Source organism: Teleopsis dalmanni, chromosome 2 (assembly GCF_002237135.1).
Source record: "Teleopsis dalmanni isolate 2A chromosome 2, ASM223713v2, whole genome shotgun sequence".
NCBI classification, from domain to species: Eukaryota; Metazoa; Arthropoda; class Insecta; order Diptera; family Diopsidae; genus Teleopsis; species Teleopsis dalmanni.
The window spans coordinates 130,067,535-130,082,586 of NC_051847.1; the positions used below are offsets into that span (position 1 = coordinate 130,067,535).

The 15,052-nt window shown below is 28.2% G+C and overlaps 2 protein-coding genes across 3 annotated transcripts in view; one reads left to right on the plus strand and one right to left on the minus strand.

The window, feature by feature from the left end:
- Positions 1-15,052, plus strand: part of LOC119680468 (peptidoglycan-recognition protein LB-like) — a 350,438-nt gene that overhangs the window by 38,114 nt on the left and 297,272 nt on the right. The gene's annotated exons all lie outside the window — the stretch shown is intronic.
- LOC119680466 (flocculation protein FLO11-like) overlaps positions 8,323-15,052 on the minus strand; it is a gene marked incomplete at its 3' end in the record, with an annotated part of 60,551 nt that continues 53,821 nt past the window's right edge. The window contains 1 exon segment of the mRNA XM_038093287.1: positions 8,323-8,375.

Sequence of the window (15,052 nt, forward strand, 5' to 3'; positions counted from 1 at the left end):
GCGAGTGGTCAGATGACAAGTCGAAATTGGACTTACAGGTAGTTGTTTCGATACGTACCCCCTTTGATACCGCAAAATCAATTAAGTCAGGTATTTTTCTTCTATCCGTTGGCCAATATGTGGGTCCACCTGTTGAGATTGTGTGGAGGTTGAGTACATTTATTGCTTCGAAGAGTTGACGTCCTTTTGGAGATATTAGGCGGGAACCCCATTTTAAGTGTTTAGCATTAAAATCTCCGCCTACTAGGAACCTAGATCCAAGCAGCTGAAAAAATGATATGTACATATCTTTCGTGATACTGTGGCGCGGTGGGCTGTAGAGTGATGAGAAAGTCATGTCGCCTTCTTTAGTTTGTACTACAATGTTTGTTGCCTGGATTTCATTCTTGCAATATGGTTTTGCTTCATAATGTTTTATCGAGTTCCTTATGAGGACCGCAGAGCCACCATTTCCTTTACCACTTGGATATCATTATTACAGATAGCCAACTCTTCCTAACGTCAATGGGCAAATTTTCAAAATTTGCGATTGTCAAACATATTCCTTCTAAATCCACCATAGATATAAAGAATGCCTTATTGGAAATCTTAGCAATATTTCCAAATGTAAAATCTATTGTCACGGACAATGAAACAGCTTTTCATTCTAACATGGTGAGGTCATTTTTAAGAGATAATTATTCGATTGAGCAATTCTTTATTCCAACTCTTCATAGTGAGAGCAACGGTCAAATTGAAAGATTTCATTCAACATTAATAGAAATAGCTCGATGCATAAAAGCACAGCAACATATAAACGAATCCAAAGACTTGATACAACTAGCGACACTAAAATATAATAACACCATTCACTCGGTTATAGGTGCTAAACCAGTGGACGTACTTTATAACTGTCCGTCTGAAAATATAATAAAAATAAAGAATAAACTTATTTTAGCGCAGGAAAAAACCTTAGAAAAATTTAATGCAAATAGGATAACTAGAACATACGAACCTGGTGAGAAAGTTTATTTACGACATAACAAAAGATTAGGAAATCAGTTTAACCAGGTTTTCATGGAAAAAACAATCGAAAGAGACCTGGGCATCACTGTGCAAATAGAAGGTCGCAGAATTCATAAAATCAATTTACGCTAAACTTAAATTTAGATTTAGACAATTCTTATGTTTTATTTAATTTTTAGATTACTATGCGTAACAAAATTATCAGCCGCCAGAGTGGTAGACTATACGCAAGCTCCTTTTATTGCGGTGGAACAGGGAAAAGCTGCAGTTTATAACGAACCTGATACACATGACAAATTTAACCAACTATAGAATTATGGCGGAAGAAACAAATAATATAAAAGATCAACTTGGTGATAAACCACATCTTGCGAAAATCTTAACCGAACAAACAGAAGAAATTTTTAGTTTAATAAAAACCCTTGACATTCCCCGAAGATTTGCGAGGTCAATAGATTTCATCGGGTCAGCACTAAAATTTATCGCTGGAACACCAGATCACGACGATTTTGAATTGCTGTCCACCAAACAAAATTACTTGATCGAAAATAATAATAAACAAACTACAATAAATTCAGCTTTAGAGAATAAAATAAACGAAATTACAGAACAAATTAATAACATAAGAAAAACCGCTTCTATAAACAATGTAATCCCTGACAGGGAAGAAGTTTTATTTGAATTGTATCAAAATAGAAATAATAGAATTAAGACAAATTTAAACACGATTGCACTATCGGTAGTATTAGCAAAAAATAATATAACTAACCCATTAATTTTAGATGATTCAGAATTAAATAAAATCATTTCAATTGAAAATTTCCCTATAAGTGTGGAAAGCCTACTTAGTGCTGCAAAATTAAAAATCCTACAGAATACTGATATAATTTATTATGTTTTAAGAATTCCAAAAATATTTAAATTTTGTAATTATATTAATATTTACCCTGTTATCAAAAATAGTACTATAGTTAAGTTATCCGTTAACGAAGCATTAAGCTGCCCAAATGTTACATTACCAATTAAGAATTGTATTTATACGGCAACAGCCTTTATATGTCAACCAACATTAGATGCTTGCCTTTCGCAACTACTTAACAACAATACAGCTAAATGTCCAACCGAATCATCTCATCATTTAACTCAAATTCAACAAGTATCAGATGGAGTAGTTATTTTAAACGACGTATTTCCTACCAAAATTGTTGATCAACAAAAATCGAACTCACCCGTGGCACATACCTGATTACATTTATGGAAACTATTTCGATAAACAGCACGGAATTTTCCACAATCAAAAAAAATTCTCTCATGGAAGCACACCCACCCAAAACGATGAAGGTAAATTATGAGACATACGATGTAAAATTATCACTGCCATATCTTCACAAAATCCATATCGACAACACAAAACATATTAACACATTGCAAGAAGAAATAATTAAACAAAAGATGTTTTGGTTCATTTCAATACCAATAATAGCAATCCTGATTCTTTTCATTGCGATAATCTTTATAAAAAGAAATTTACAACCAAAAATAAATGTAAATGAAATAGTCCAACAATTAAGAAACAGAAGCGAGGACGCTTCAACTTAAGAAGGGGGAGAGTTAACCAGTGTTGACCATTCGTCAGCATTAATATGTAACAACGATGTCAGCGACCCAGTCCATGCGCACAATTAAAATTGTCGCTTTATTGCAGCAGCGGTTTACGCAATATCGAATTTCATTTCGGTGCAAAGAACCCAAAGCAAGCGCGTGTTGGCATTGTTATTGCACTTAATCAATAACAATAAATTAAATTATAGAATAAGCACAAATAATTTGTAAGGGCAGCTGACATTGCTATTATAATAAATAATAAATAAAAATTATAAATTTTGTAAAATAATAAAATTAATTTGTAAGTGCAGCGCACTAGCAAATTTTAATAAAGTTTAGATATACTTCTCAATCGAAAGGGTAACGTGTTTTATTTTAAAAACGCTCCGTGATTCGACTTAAAATAACTTAGATAAGTGGTAGTCGAATTTTCATATATGAGTATGCGTTCTTTATTGAAGTACAGTAAATGTCGAACCAACAAAACTTATAATAAAATAAATTATAAATATTGTATACTTAAATTAAATAATTGCATAATAAAAAATGAAACAACTTTAAAAAGTATTTTATAAAATTTATTATTCAATTAAAAATCGACGCTACTGTTAATTAAAATTTCATTGCATTAATAATTTAAAGCCTAAAGCCGTATTAATGGCTTACATACTGAATACCATATATTCCTTATTTAAATATTAAACTAATTTGGACAATTAGATTTTTAAATAATATTATTACTTAATAATGTACAATATAATGCCATAATTATAAAGTTAATTGCTAATTAAAGTATTGAAAATTATTTAATTAATATTCATGAATAATGTGCACATATTTTTATTTGCTTAAAGAAAAAACCGTTGGAAATTATTTCAAATTATGAATATAGACAAGAGTACTTCTTTTTAATATATTCCGATTTTCATTGACAGTTTTTAGCAAACAAATTAATTTTTATTCATTTTTTTTAAAAAGAATATTGTAAATTTTTTTATTCTGTACAGTATTTTATACATATTTTTATTTAATTCGCTTAATTCCATTACAAAACCGCAAATAATGAAAATTAATAATTAATTTTGATGTGAATACAAATAAAATCTGCTGCTGTCTTTTTTTTCTTTTTGTATATTTATTTTTTAAATTTATTTATTTATTTTTTTGGAAAATATTATTTGTTGGTGTCTGTATACTCGAATTAATATCAGTAATGTGAGTTTTTCAGTAGGCTTATACAGAATCTTTATGGAATGTAAACAATATTTTTGATTTGTTTTAAATGTCATAGTAATTTTTTATTATGGTAATGTGTATTATTCACATCTTTTAATTATTGGCTGGTAGATATTTTGGAAGAGTATATATTATTAATATTAGACTATTTCAATTTAATTCACATGTCAACTGAGCTTTGCGTGTTATACTAAAAAGTAGGAGTTCGAAAAGTTTGTCTCACAATAACCATATATTCACATATAACCAGGATTCAAAAAATTAGAGAAATTGTATCGAGTTCATTAGCACCTTTAAATGGAAATAAGAACTAATATATATATATATATAGGTATATATATAAATGCTTGCAACCACTTTTCAAACACAACAACCTTAGCGCGAAGAAAAGAAAGCTGATCTACAGCCAGATAATTAGACCAGCACTACTTTATGGGTGTGTTGTGTATAGCAAAGCTGCCGACTTTACTATCGAGAAGCTACAAGTTGGTCAAAGTCAAGCTTTTCGAAGACTCTTCAAAGTGCCATGGTACGAATGACATGCTAAGAGACCATAGAATAGATCCGGTCAAAAAATTCAGAGCCTTGAAGGTATATATGAAAACCGACAGACTGCCCTACTTAGCGCAATCTAGACTCAGAGTAACCACTAACCGCACGGGGCGGTTCGCAGATCTTAGATCAGTCAATGAATAATCACGATGCGTATGAGGAATAGAATAATTAGTCTGTGAGATGGGTGGGACTTTGCAGAAACCCCCCAGCTAACAAAGAGGAAAACTGTCCAGATACACTAACTCGGAAAAGGCTCAACATTAGATATATTTGTTATTAAATATTATTGTACTTTTAAAGCGTTGATAATATTTAGTTTCTGACAACTATTGTTCAAAAATTATATACGAACAATCAAGTCAATTGATGTTTGCAAAGAACACTGACAATGGACTATTATTAATATCGGAAACAGCTGTATACTTTGGCCAAAAGACTTACTTAGTTAAAAACGAAATTTATGAATTCAAATTTTCCTTACACATCCTCCTTTCAATATAAACTTGAAGAATTTAAGAAGAACTTAACTGAATGCTAAATAAGACTAAATTCTACAGAACTAAACTACAAACTTATTGGGAACATAACAGTAATAGACTACTGGTTGAAATTCGAATTCTGTTGTCGTGTCGTTTCTACCTTTTTTACCCATTAGTGAAAGGTGGTTAAGTATTTTGATATTCGATTTTAATAGTTGTAATTAGTTGAATTATAGATTTTTTTTTTGAGCTCTATTTTATTAGCTCTTAAACCTTATATTGAACCCTATCCAAATTTAGTTGAGAAGCTACTCTGATTTTTTTAATATCATTACTCTAATTGTATCTTTCTATTGGAAAATAAAATTTACCAAATCCTTAGGCTAGTATATTTTGTTCTATTTGTTGAATCACTATACTAGGATTAACATTAGCATTAATTAGTTTCAACATACAAAGTAGTCTCTAAATAAACTTTGACAGAAATATATTAGTTCATAAATTATTGACAAGAATTATTGTGATTTAGATAAATATTAACAATATTAACATTAAAAAATAGTCAAAGAGAGAAAATAACATTGATAAGAAAAATTATTTGTAAATAAGTTTATGAACATAAATTTTATTTTTTTAAATCTATTTGGATAATGGCTCATTAAGAATTTTCAACTGGGTTACTAGAGGCAAAATAAATGCTAAGATTATAACAAAAAGAAGAAATAGAAACATTTTTTTGAATTATAGAAAGACAAGGTAGTACCAGAAACTAATTGTATTATTGTAAGATTGTAAAAAAAATACTGCTTTACATTTAGAAAATTTAAAAGATTTGGAATAAGACATTAGTATCAGTTTATAAATTTGAAATTTTATTTGTCTTTATAGTGTCACATAACTTACAGTGACAACTATAATCAATAAAGAGATGAAACATAAACTATTTAAAAACTTCGAAATTCAGTAAAAGAGTATTATAACATTAATACCTGATTATACTTGTCTAATGTGTTAGCAGTAAGCACAGTAGGGACTTATGATTTATATTTTTTCTGCAGATTACTTAGAAGTTGAATATGCATTATGTATTATCCAATTTACAAAAATTTACGTTTCAGTACTAAAATTTATTCAAATTAAATCTGTGTCTTTTGCAGAGTTTAAGAGAATTTCTCTTTCACTATTATTTACTGAATTCTATGAGAACAAACTAGGTATGTATCAGAGCATTGTATTACCTTGCCTTGATGAATTTCATAAAAACATTTCCAATTTTAAAACCATATATGTTAAAAGCTTAGCTCAAAATAACATTTTTAATTAAAATCCATTGTCGAATGCCAGTACCCGGGAATTCGGAGTCATGCCAATATAAAATTGTTTTTAAATTTTACTATAAAAAGTTTTTCTATTCAATTATTCTCTGCTTCAACTGTTATATCAAAATGAAACATTTGAATGTAATTAAAAAGCTAAATTATCAGTTTCTGGTAATAGTCATTGTAATATAAAAGTGAGCCTCGTAAATTAACTTATTACATCTATTTTTGGTTTTAATTAATTATAACACTAAATAAAATCAGTTTGTGGTCTTAATAATCTCCGCAGTTTGATTTAGTTTATTTTATTATTAAATATGTATAATTTATATAATTAGATTTACATTAAATTATATTAAGTGATGATTTAATGGATTTTGCGGCTTTGTTAATTTAAGTATTTAATATTTTTAATAATATATTTTAAAGTAAATCTAGGTAATACTTGATTATATTTATTCAACTTATATTGCAATCATTGTTTTGGACATATACATTATATACTTATTACTAATATAATATTTCATTTTAAATGTAAAATATTATCATTAATTATTTGACTTTGCTTTGTTAATAATTTATTAAAAAGTGCTTACATATTAGCACACTTTTCATATCTTATGATACATTGATTTATGTGACATACACATATTTAATTAAGAAATGCTGCATTATTTCAATCTATTGTTTTATAGAAATTGCTTCAATTAATTTTTGATTATAGTTTACATATTGCTGCAATATTTCACATACGCTAAGTTGTATTTTTTAAATGGTGTTATATTTAAGTATACTTAGTGTATCCCAGATCCGTTGGGACTAGTTTCATACAAATTCTAAACCCAGCGACAGCGATGAGTGAATGACATCTATTAAGTGATTGGTGGATAATTTAACTACTTACTGTAACATTTCAACGAATTCACTCAATATATTCTTAAAACTTGACATACCACTTGACCGCTTTGAGCAAGTCAGTTGAAAAAACGCCATTGAGGAATGAAGGAGGAATATTATATTCAGTTTTGAATTAGATAAAGGTAGCAGAGAATCATAGTTCTAAACGTATATAATAGGTATAAGAGAACGAATGTAAGTTTTGTGCACAGGTTTTTCGTTAGCCGAGACGATTTCGTGACAGTTGTGAAAAGTATTAAGACATTGCCGATAAAAATTTGTGCAATGAACAGAACATTAAAAGAGTCAAAAAAATTCTCCGGAAAGATCATTGAGAGATCTCCAGACTCAATAAAGAGGACAATGTAAAAATACAGCTTCTCATATTTTGATAAAAAATTTCTGTGATATTCTCTAATGGGCGACCAAATAGATGGGAAAATTTGGTATTGTAATGCCATAATATATTCATAAGGAGTTTTTAAAACTTGTCAATGACTAGTGATGCAATTTGGTGCCTCCAATATTATAATATGTAATCACAAGTAGACTGAAGTAACTAACTATTCAAATATGAGTATGAAACACAATCGACGAAGAAAGCCGTAGAATAAGAATATAACGTAGTATATTACTTTCCGAAAAACAGGCGTTGTATACGTGTTATTGTGAATTGTGCTTTAGAGTTATTGTGAAGCATTTTAATGAGTTTGGTTCAGAAACAAATTTTAAAAAAATGACCAGTTCCATAAAGCTTTTTGGTTTATTTTATTTATATCATACGCTACATGTATTAGATATGTTATCTAAAAACATATCTGTAATAAGATTTCCTTGTTATAAATACAAGATTCTATAGCTGACCTGTGTATTGAATTATTTATTATCTGCACATATATAATAAATTTTCATATACTTTTCTCAATACATTGTAATTTTGTCCACTTCTATAACTAAATATATACTAATAATTATCGTTATAATGTGTATTTCTAACTGATAACATATTTTTAAAATATACACCTTACATTTTTTAAATTAATACTAAATTTTAAAAATATCTTTAATATTTCTTATTCCATATATGTTTAATATGTTACTTTTAAATCGATTTAAATATCTTACAAAACCATTAAAATATTTTTATTAAGTATTTTATATTCATTCATATTTCAAGAAAACTAAACTTATTAGATGAACTTATTAGATAGTATTGAGAACTACATTCCATCTTCCGTGCTTTTATCAATCAAATATATAATTTTCTATCATCTGATGCCTGTAAGTAAGATAAAATATGTTAGAATATGTAACAGTCATATATAACAATTAAATATATTATTAATAAAATAATTAGGTATTAAATCAAATAGAGAAGTTTTTATTTATAATATTGTTGTCTCGGTAAACTGGCCTTTATAAGCCTGACTAAATACCAGTAACTTTTTTTTTATTCAGAGCATAATTTTTTGCGACACCCTAAAAACTATGTATTAAAATATTTGCCAGAATCTCCACACTTATAGACATTAGACATGCTAAGATAGTCTAAGAACTAAGTTTCTAAATAATGGATTTTGAATAGAAACCAAGATATCATTATTATCTCAAATTTGAGATATGATAACTTTTGCTGTTGAACCAATTGAAAATAACTAATGAAATACTTAAGTTAGGTTAGGTTAGGTTACTGACGCACTTAGACCATGAGGTCCATTGTGATACCTTTAAGAATTTGACACCTATCACTATAATCATTCAGTACTGACCACAAAGCAATTGACATGAGCTAGGCTAATAGAACTTATCTCTCTTAGTGAATTGATAAAGTGCGACCCTATGTAGGAGAGTCTATGTCTTGCGAAAGCAGAACCCTATAACAGAAGGTGTATTGGTGATTTCTCTTTGTCATCTTCTATGCAATGTCTATAGTGCAATGAGGTTTTCATATTGAGCCTCACAGCATGTCCTTCTAATGGGCAGAGTCCCGTTTTAATTCTCATTATCTAATCAAATACATAGTCAATCAAACTAAACAATTATAAAAGATAATTAATTAATAAATAATGTGAGTTGTAACATATAAAATTAAATAAAATATTTTCGTTAAGATAGTTTAACTGGTGTAAATATTTGATTTTAATTATTTGAAAATTAATTATAGAATTTTGCATATTATATAACACCTCATGTGTGAACAATAAATTTAAAATATTAATATGTACAAGTAGAGATACATGTATTTATCAATTTAAAATATTGAAAGTTCAAAGAACATTAATCACATATCAAATTCACCCATGCTGAGATTTACCTGATATATTCTTCTGAATAAAATAGCATTAAATTCTTATGCCAGCATGAATTTCACACTTATTTATATTTGTTACCTGCACTCGAACACAAGACGAAGCTGTATATTATAGTGAACCGGAAACGGAAACCCACTTTACTTGGTAATTTTTATTAAACACGTGCTTGCTGCACAAGTTGTTCCCATCAAAAATCGAAATTGCCAGTAACATTACGTAAAATTCGCATAAATATAAAATTTTGAATTACTTTGAACATTTGTTGTGTCTTAAAATATTTATGCGTATCCTTTCTGCTATGTGTCGACACACTTTGTACCACACAATCCTTTTAACCTAAATACACAGACCTCTACGTCGTGCTTGTTGCGCACTCCGACACCAACAATTCAAAGGCTCGAAGGACCTTATTTACAAACATTTTTTAACAAAACACTTTCCTTTTGAATACGAAATATGTTTTTCGGATTGAAGTGCGGATGTGTGCCAACAGAGCAGGTGCAAGTTGGTTGACTTGCCACAATGTTGCCAGCGCTAATAAATTTCCTTGCTTACATTCTGTAGCCTTACATCCTCTTACAAATGGCTTATGTTTGTTTATGTGTAATAATGGCTGTGTAATGTGTAGAAGGCGTTCGCTTATGCAGCAGCGCAAACCCGAAATGCTTAAATTTGGCCACAGAAATTTAGTCTGAGGAAGTTTTATGTTTAATTTGCTACATTTGTAAATATTTGCTCTACTCGCTTTTATTAAGGTTTGTTTGGTTGTTCTTGTTTTTTCTTGAAACATTCACAAGATTATGAGCACACATTTCGCATTGTTTATTTTACACTCGAAACGCAAGAAAAATATTAAAAAAATCATAATAAACATTTTTTATGAAGAATGAGAAATGAAATATATGAACATTTGATACTGAAAAGTATAATTTATGATATCTGTATTCGGGTACTTGATTTACTTCAATTTAAGGCCGAAATCTCAAACGAGATGGTTGCATTCTTCATTTGCTCATATGAACCTCTTTTTTGGAAATATCATATAGTGAAAGTAACAAATATGGTTTTCGTTTTCATTATGGAGAAGTGATAAAAGGGGTTCTAAGAGTGATATGTACACGTTACTGTATATAGTTAAATGTAATAGAATATAGCCCTATGATAGTAATTTGCAAATTTTGCAATCTTTAAAAGGAACAAATCGATAATTAAATTTGTTTTTTTAATTTTTAAGTTGTTACGTCTAAAATATTTTAAAGTCATTTTTGATTTTTTAAAAGAAAAATTCCTTATATTTTTAAAATTTCTAATATTAGGAATTCTTCTGATGAAGGCAAAAGCAAATTTGCCAAAATACGTGTAGAAAAATACTAAAAATAACGATCGAAATTTAAGCAAAAATTCTTAAAAGACCAAAATCGATTTTGAAATCAAATTCTTTGAAAAATTAACAAGATTTATGTAAGAGACATTTGAGATCGAAGTCAAATAATCACAAAAATTGTTACTGCTTTCTTCCTATCATAAAAATTTTTATACAAAAAAAATTTTCATTTGCATTTTAACGTCAGTTATGACGGCAGAGAGTATTTTTCTTTGTGGAAGCTATTGTTTAAATAGAGAGATTTATTATTTGAATTAATTGTATTTTTAACTGACCGTACAGCTGTTTTGAATATTATTAAATACCTACCATCATTGTTTTTGGAATTATTTCATATCAAATTAACAAAACTTTAAGTTTGAACATGTAAGTCAAGTACGACTTTGGGTTAGTTAGCTAATGAACACCGACTCTGAGCTTCAAATTTGGCAGGGCACGATTTCAACCCTTGGTACATGCAACCTCCAAAAATAATTTACTAATAATTAAATGTAAAATATAATTCCAAGACCATTGATAATGGGTATTTGGTAATATTCAAAACAGCTAAAAATTCAAATAAATAAAATAATAAAATATTTTTGTTGTTCATTACTGTTCGAAAACTACCTAGAAAATATTTTCAAATACTCAAAAATATTATCTTGTGAAAGATAATATTTTTCTACATTTCTACATTAAGATTTTAAAACTTTGTGGATGAATATGAGTTAACTTTTTAACTTTAATTTTCTTGCCCTTAATTTAAAAAAATTTTGTATATCTACAAAATTATGTAACAGGAAAAATCATATATATATTTTACGTTAAAGCCTTAGAAAAATATTGGGAGGAGAAAAATTGAAAAAGTAGACAGTACGTTGTCGTCTTTGAATGAAACGAGGAAATGAGCTTCTACATTCGTGTTATAATCATTTAGGTTACATCAGATTAAAAGGCCGCATCTGGATGCAAATACCAAAATTTACATTCCTATCTCATTGTGATGCCACTGAAGTTACTAGAAGCATGCGAGCTACACAGACCATTGTTTTCAATGTGGAAACTTTTATTTCACGTTTCAGTTGATGTTAAGTTTAAATTTAGCTTCATTACTTCTGGCCAGCCACTAAAAGAAAACAGTTTCTTAAATAATAAAGGCAGACAAAACCTGTATTCCTGGGTAGAGAAATTGAAAGTGATTGATAAATACTGTTCCTTCTTCAAAACTGGATGTCCTGAATAGTCCGCTTGTTGAAGTTGTTCCCTCAAAAAGCACATGAACGGCTAGCTTGGTTTAGCCTAAAAAATTGTTGGTTGTCCTGTAGTCTAGTCTAGATCATATGATTTAAGCTATTTTGTTGTTTGTGCTAACCTAACCTTTATTATTATTCAATACTCATCTTTCTTTTTAATTAAATCTTTAATCTTTAATTTACTATTGATATGAGTTGAATTTCTATCTTAAATGTAAATGATTTATGAGATCGTAACAATTATTATTAGATTTATATTAGATCGTATATTATATTAGATCGTAATTTATTGTTAATTTATATCATTATTGTTTTTATGTCAATATTGATTAAGTTTTTTAACAAAATATTTGTAATGACAGGCATATTTATTGACCTTAATTTTTCATTATTCATATTTAATTATTTTTTCTAATTTAATTATAAATATTTATCACCTTTACAATGTGTTCATGGCATCTTAGTACAAATTTTTTCACAAAATATCTAAGTTTAAGTTTTTATTCCTTTTTTATTTGGCATTACGAATGACCTATAAATCAAAAATTATCTATTAGTATTCCATTAATTATCTCATTATGATTTTATTATCATTTCACTATGATTTCAAAGAGCAATTAAAAGTGTAATTTCAATCAATAAATATAAATTAAGAATGATAAAGTGCTTTCTTTTGCAATTCCGACGATAAATTAAAAAAAGTGTTTTTTTTGTCTCTATCAGTTTTAAATGGATTAAAGTCCTCGTGAACTCTTATTGAAGTAAAAAAATTTTTTCAGTTTTCTATTAAAAATTCAAAACTATTTGTAAACGTGTTTTTGCTGAAAGCGATTTGAATTTCTTAAATATTAAAAGAAACTTTTTTGTGAATTTTGTGTAACTTTAACCAGTAATTAAAACATTTCTTTAAACAAAGGGGATCCATTAGCAAATATTCATTAAAAAATGATAACTTAAATTGTTTTGTTAGTGGTAACGACCTTTTTATTGTCGTTCCTTAAAGCGACTGAGCAAATACAAAGAGTGAATACAAAGTTAAACCACTTGAAACCAATTTAAAAAATAAAAAATCCATTTTTTTCCCAGCTAAAGTTTTTTCAGTGACAACGGAAAATATTTATTTTCCCTGTGACTTTTAGGATTATGAAAGTAAAGTTTTCTACTCTAACATTATATTGCCACAATTATTGCAAAAACTATATTCATGCTACAAAAGTTTGCAAAATTAAGATAAATATAATATACAAAAGTACAGTTTGGAGACAGGAATCGGCAGAGAACGAACATGACACAAATACATTATGTGTTAATATATTACGAAAATGATAATGTGTGATATATAGTTTATATGTGTGTAATATAATATATAGGCGTAGAACCAGATATAATCATAAATATGTAAATTATTATCATTTTTCCATCCTGATCTCTTATAAATGTATTGTATATAGTATTATAGGTATGTATTATAGGTAATAGTAAATGTATTATAGGTACTTCGAAACATTCACCTTGAACCTATGTATCTTAAAAAGTGCAGATATTGATGGCTTTATGTACAAAAATCTACTCATTTTGCAAAAAGTAATTGGTCGCTTTAATATTTCAGGTTTACCTAATGAGTAAAGCCTTGCAACGAAAAACGGTATTGTATTAGTTATCATTTCCGGATATTAGGTAGATTTTTCCAAATATTTCGAGTTAAACGCATTGCAAGAAACGTTCGAAAAATTCTTAAAAAGGGCGTATACACATCGTTCCGAATTGCTTTTTGAATGATTGGTACGGTATTAAAAGATTGCCTTTTTTTTTAATAATTTGGGTTTATAAAACAGCAAAGAAATACATAAAATATATCAAGTTCCCTAGGGGTAATTAATAAGAATGTTGTCTTTCTTGGTCATAAACACACCTGCCATGGTCGCTTGGGGATATAGTTGGGGATGTATGTTAGTTGCATTATCGTGCAACAAACACCTACTATCTGTCTTTCCATATTCTAACAGAACTTATAGATAATAAGCTTTCACTGTTAAGTTTTCTGCTATGAAGCGAACAGATATCACTGAATCAAAGAATATGGCTTTAGAAAATAACCGTATTTCATCAGCATTTGAAGTGGCTAATATGTTTAACGAGTTGTTTTGGAATACTTTTAATATATCATTGCTATGATGAACTTTCCGTGCTCAGAGAGAAAGAAAACAAGTTCGGCATTTTCAATGAATTTATAGAATGTGTTTTTATTAGTTTGAGATGAGTAAAGTTATAAAAAATTTATCAGTATTATTTTTATTATTAAATGCGCAATTTTTCAATTTGTTATAGGTAATTGAAAATTTGTCATTTTGCCCGCTTGGAAAACCAAAAATGGTTAGCCAACGCGACCAGCAAGCGTATGCTAAATAGCAAGCATTCGGGAGTACGGTTGCAATAAGGTATAGCTAAGAACAGTTACTTGTTGATGGATAAATCCCCCGGATATATAATGTTCAAAAATAGTGTTTACTAATACTGATAAAAGACCTCAAAAAATACTAATATCAGTAGTTAAATACATATTAGTTCCATGTAGCTATGATTTAGTTAATACTTAAATAACCATACATTGTATATAAAAATTTTAGATATATATATCAATAGCGGCAATTTTTCTTATTTTATTTATCAACTGAAAAGTCTTCTGAACTCATTACAACTGGACTGCCGAACGCTTGCTCTTTTGGTTTTCCAAGCGGGCAAAATGACAAATTTTCAATCACGTATAACTGATTGAAAGATTGCGCATTTAATAATAAAAATAATATTAATAATAAGAATAAAAAAATAATACTGATATGGTTAGAAGCTAACTAATTAACTAAGTAACTATTATATGCATTGCACTCGATATAATTTAAGAACTAATAGACAATAACAGAAGTTAACTATAGATAGTGAAATACTTTCTTAGTAGTGTAGATTATTAAAAATATTCATAATAGTGTTGATTTCGAAATGTGTTTATAATATAATAGTGTAGAAC